Genomic DNA, 6,273 nt, shown 5'->3' with positions numbered 1-6,273 from the left:
TTATTATGACACGCTTCATCATTGTCATATTGCCTTGCAGATCATGTAGTTGACATCATATTTGTGGCAAGGCCACCATGCATAAATTTTCATACATGTCACTCTTGATTCATTGCCCATCCCGGTACACCACCGGAGGCACTCATATAGAGTCATATTTTGTTCTAGTATCGAGTTGTAATCCTTGAGTTGTAAATAAATATAAGTGTGATGATCATCATAATAAGAGCATTGTCCCGTGTGAGGAAATAAAAAAAGGGAGAAAGGCAAAAAAAGGGAAAGGCCAAATAAAAAAAGGAGATGGCCCAAAAAATGAGAGAAAAAGAGAGAAGGGAAAATGCTACTATCCTTTTTCCACACTTGTGCTTCAAAGTAGCACCATGATCTTCATGATAGAGAGTTTCTTATTTTGTCACTTTCATATACTAGTGGGAATTTTTCATTATAGAACTTGGCTTGTATATTCCAACAATGGGCTTCCTCAAATGCCCTAGGTCTTCGTGAGCAAGCAAGTTGGATGCACACCCACTTAGTTTCTTTTGTTGAGCTTTCATACATTTATAGCTTCTAGTGCATCCGTTGCATGGCAATCCCTACTCCTCGAATTGACATCAATTGATGGGAATCTCCATAGCCCGTTGATTAGCAGCGTCGATGTGAGACTTTCTCCTTTTTTGTCTTCTCCACACAACCTCCATCATCATATTCTATTCCGCCCATAGTGCTATGTCCATGGCTCGCGCTCATGTATTGCGTGAAAGTTGAAAAAGTTTGAGAATACTAAAGTATGAAACAATTGCTTGGCTTGTCATCGGGGTTGTGCATGATGAGAGCATTTTGTGTGACGGAAATGAAGCATGGCCAAACTATATGATTTTGTAGGGATGAGCTTTCTTTGGCTATGTTATTTTGAGAAGACATAATTGCTTAGTTAGTATGCTTGAAGTTATTATTTTTATGTCAATATTAAACTTTTGTATTGAATCTTTCGGATCTGAACATTCATGCCACAATAAAGAAAATTACATTGAAAATTATGTTAGGTAGCATTCCACATCAAAAATTCTGTTTTTTATCATTTACCTACTCGAGGACGAGCAGGAATTAAGCCTGGGGATGCTGATACGTCTCCAACGTATCTATAATTTTTTATTGTTCCATGCTATTATATTATATGTTTTGGGTGTTTAATGGGCTTTAATATGCTCTTTAATATTATTTTTGGGACTAACCTATTAACCGGAGGCCTAGTGCGAGTTGCTCTTTTTTTTGCCTATTTTAGTGTTTTGCAGAAAAGGAATATCAAACGGAATCCAAATGGAACGAAACCTTCGCAAGGATCTTTCTTGGAAAAAACGCAATCCAGGAGACTTGGAGTGGAAGTCAGAGACGCAACGAGGTGTCCACGAGGCAGGAGGGCGCGCCTAGGGGGGTAGGCGCGCCCCACCCTCATGGGCCCCTCGTAGCTCCCCCGACCTACTTCTTTCGCCTATATATACTCTTATACCCTGAAAACATCCTGGGGAGCCACGAAACCACTTTTCCACCATCTCAACCTTCTGTACCCGTGAGATCCCATCTTGGGGCCTTTTCTGGCGATCTGCCGAAGGGGGATTCGATCACGAAGGGATTCTACATCAACACCATAGCCTCTCCGATGATGTGTGAGTAGTTTACCACAGACCTTCGGGTCCATAGTTATTAGCTAGATGTCTTCTTCTCTCTCTTTGGATCTCAATACAAAGTTCTCCTTGATGTTCATGGAGATCTATTCGATGTAATACTCTTTTGCAGTGTGTTTGCCGAGATCCGATGAATTGTGGGTTTATGAACTTGATTATCTATGAATATTAGTTGGTTCTTCCCTGAATTCTTATATGCATGATTTGATATCTTTGCAAGTCTCTTCGAATTATCGGTTTAGTTTGGCCTACTAGATTGATCTTTCTTGCAATGGGAGAAGTGCTTAGCTTTGGGTTCAATCTTGCGGTGCTCGATCCCAGTGACAGAAAGGGAAACGACGCGTATTGTATTGTTGCCATCGAGGATAAAAAGATGGGTTTATTTCATATTGCTTGAGTTTATCCCTCTACATCATGTCATCTTGCCTAATGTGTTACTCCGTTCTTATGAACTTAATACTCTAGATGCATGCTGGATAGCGGTCGATGTGTGGAGTAATAGTAGTAGATGTAGAATCGTTTCGGTCCACTTGACACGGACGTGATGCCTATATTCATGATCATTGCCTTAGATATCATCATAACTACGCACTTTTCTATCAATTGCTCGGCCTTCGTCAGTCTCCGCTTATTCCGCATCTCCTGTTTTGAGTTACAAATATGAGCAACCGCACCGGTATCTAATACCCAGGAGCTACTACGAGCGCTGGTTAGGTACACATCAATAACATGTATATCACATATACCTTTGGTATTGCCGGCCTTCTTATCCGCTAAGTACTTGGGGCAGTTCCGCTTCCAATGACCGTTTCCCTTGCAATAAAAGCACTCAGTCTCAGGCTTGGGTCCATGCTTTGGCTTCTTCCCAGCAACTGGCCTACCGGGCGCGACAACTCCCTTGCCGTCCTTCTTGAAGTTCTTCTTACCCTTGCCTTTCTTGAACTTAGTGGTTTTATTCACCATCAACACTTGATGTTCCTTTTTGATCTCCACCTCTGCTGATTTCAGCATTGAATATACCTCAGGAATGGTCTTTTCCATCCCCTGCATATTGAAGTTCATCACAAAGCTCTTGTAGCTAGGTGGGAGCGACTGAAGGATTCTGCCAATGACCGCATCATCCGGGAGATTAACTCCCAGCTGAGATAAGCGGTTGTGCAACACAGACATTTTGAGTATGTGCTCGCTGACAGAACTATTCTCCTCCATCTTACAACTGTAGAACTTGTCGGAGACTTCATATCTCTCAACCTGGGCATGAGCTTGGAAAACCATTTTCAGCTTTTGGAACATCTCATATGCTCCGTGCTGCTCAAAACACTTTTGGAGCCCCGGTTCTAAGCTGTAAAGCATGCCGCACTGAACCAGGGAGTAATCATCACTACGCGACTGCCAGGCGTTCATAATGTCTTGAGTTGCTGGGAAAACAGGTGCATCACCTAGCGGTGCTTCAAGGACATATGCTTTCTTGGCAGCTATGAGGATAATCCTCAGGTTACGGACCCAGTCCGTGTAGTTGCTACCATCGTCTTTCAGCTTGGTTTTCTCTAGGAACGCGTTGAAGTTGAGGGCAACATTAGCGTGGGCCATTTGATCTACAAGACATATTGCAAAGTTTTAGACTATGTTCATGATAATTAAGTTCATCTAATCAAATTATTTAATGAACTCCCACTCAGATAGACATCCCTCTAGTCATCTAAGTGATACATGATCCGAGTCAACTAGGCCGTGTCCGATCATCACGTGAGACGGACTAGTCATCATCGGTGAACATCTTCATGTTGATCATATCTTCTATACGACTCATGTTCGACCTTTCGGTCTTCCGTGTTCCGAGGCCATGTCTGTACATGCTAGGCTCGTCAAGTCAACCTAAGTGTACTGCGTGTGTAAATCTGGATTACACCCGTTGTATGCGAACGTTAGAACCTATCATACCCGATCATCACGTGGTGCTTCGGAACAACGGACCTTAGCAACGGTGCACAGTTAGGGGGAACACAATTCTTGATATTCTAATGAGGGATCATCTTATTTATGCTACCGTTGTTTTAAGCAAATAAGATGTAAAAACATGATAAACATCACATGCAATCAAATAGTGACATGATATGGCCAATATCATTTTGCTCCTTTTGATCTCCATCTTCGGGGCGCCATGATCATCATCGTCACCGGCATCACACCATGATCTCCATCATCATGATCTCCATAATCGTGTCTTCATGAAGTTGTCTCGTCAACTATTACTTCTACTACTATGGCTAACGGTTTAGCAATAAAGTAAAGTAATTACATGACGTTTATGTTGACACGCAGGTCATAAATAAATTAAGACAACTCCTATGTTCCTGTCGGTTGTCATACTCATCGACATGCAAGTCGTGATTCCTAGTACAAGAACATGATCAATCTCATACCTCACATATATCATTCATCACATCCTTTTGGCCATATCACATCACACGGCATATGCTGCAAAAACAAGTTAGACGTCCTCTAATTGTTGTTGCAAATTTTTACGTGGCTGCTATAGGTTTCTTAGCATGAACGTTTCTTACCTACGCCAAAACCACAACATGATATGCCAATTTCTATTTACCCTTCATAAGGATCCTTTTCATCGAATCCGATCTGACTAAAGTGGGAGAGACAGACACCCGCTAGCCACCTTATGCAACTAGTGCATGTCAGTCGGTGGAACCTGTCTCACGTAAGTGTACGTGTAAGGTCGGTCCGGGCCGCTTCATCCCACGATGCCGCCGAATCAAGATAAGACTAGTAACGGCAAGTAAATTGACAAAATCGACGCCCACAACAACTTGTGTTCTACTCGTGCATAGAAACTACGCATAGACCTAGCTCATGATGCCACTGTTGGGGATCGTTGTAGAAATTAAAAAATTTCTACGTATCACCAAGATCAATCTATGGAGTTTACTAGCAACAAGAGGGGAGTGCATCTTCATACCTTTGAAGATCGCGATGCGGAAGTGTTGCAAGAACGCGGTCGGTGGAGTCGTACACGAAGCGATTCAGATCGCGGCCGATTCCGATCTACGCACCGAACAACGGTGCCTCTGCGTTCAACAAACGTGCAGCCCGGTGATGTCTCCCGCGCCTTGATCCAGCAAGGAGAGAGGGAGAGGTTGGGGAAGACTCTGTCCAGCAGCAGCACGACGGCGTGGTGGTGGTGGAGGAGCGTGGCACTCCAGCAGGGCTTCGCCAAGCACTGCGAGAGACGAGGAGGGAGAGGGGTAGGGCTGCGCCAGGAGAAGGGGAGACTCGTGTCTCTGGCAGCCCCAAAACACCCACTATATATAGGGGAAGGGGAGGGGGCCGGCCCCCTAGATCCATCTACAGGGGGCGGCGGCGGGCCCCTTAGGGTTTCCAACTAGGGGGGGCGCCCGCCCCGGGGGGGCAGCGGCCCCCTAGGGTTTCCAACCCTAGGCGCCTTGGGCACTTGGGGGGGGGGGGCACCAGCCCACTAAGGGGCTGGTTCCCACCCAACTTAAGCCCATTAGGTCCTTCGGGGAAGGTGGAACCCCGGAACCCCTTCGGTGGTCCCGGTACAATACCGATAAACCCCGAAACCTTTCCGGTGACTGAAACTGGACTTCCCATATATAAATCTTCACCTCCGAACCATTCTGGAACTCCTCGTGACGTCCGGGATCTCATCCGAGACTCCGAACAACATTCGGTAACCACGTACAGCTATTCCCTATAACCCTAGCGTCATCGAACCTTAAGTGTGTACATGCTACGGGTTTGGGAACTATGCAGACATGACCGAGACATCTCTCCGGCCAATAACCAACAGCGGGATCTGGATACCCATGTTGGCTCCCACATGTTCCACGATGATCTCATCGGATGAACCACGATGTCAAGGATTCAATCAATCCCGTATACGATTCCCTTTGTCTACTGTTATAGCACTTGCCCGAGATTCGATCGTCGGTATACCGATACCTTGTTCAATCTCGTTACGGCAAGTCTCTTTACTCGTTCCGTAACACATCATCCCGTGATCAACTCCTTGATCACACTGAGCTCATTATGATGATGTCCTACTGAGTGGGCCCAGAGATACCTCTCCGTCATACGGAGTGACAAATCCCAGTCTCGATTCGTGCCAACCCAACAGATACTTTCGGGGATACCCGCAGTGTACCTTTATAGCCACCCAGTTACGTTGTGACGTTTGGCACACCCAAAGTACTCCTACGGTATCCGGGAGTTGCACAATCTCATGGTCTAAGGAAAAGATACTTGACATTAGAAAAGCTTTAGCAGACGAACTACACGATCTTGTGCTATGCTTAGGATTGGGTTTTGTCCATCACATCATTCTCCTAATGATGTGATCCCGTTATCAATGACATCCAATCTCCATGGTTAGGAAACCGTAACCATCTATTGATCAACGAGCTAGTCAACTAGAGGCTCACTAGGGACATGTTGTGGTCTATGTATTCACACATGTATTACGATTTCCGGATAACACAATTATAGCATGAACAATAGACAATTATCATGAACAAGGAAATATAATAATAACCATTTTATTATTGCCTCTAGGGCA

Source organism: Triticum aestivum, chromosome 4D (genome assembly GCF_018294505.1).
Source record: "Triticum aestivum cultivar Chinese Spring chromosome 4D, IWGSC CS RefSeq v2.1, whole genome shotgun sequence".
In the NCBI taxonomy this organism is placed as follows: domain Eukaryota; kingdom Viridiplantae; phylum Streptophyta; class Magnoliopsida; order Poales; family Poaceae; genus Triticum; species Triticum aestivum.
The sequence above is the reverse complement of the archived record's forward strand: the minus strand, read 5'-3'. Positions refer to the sequence as shown.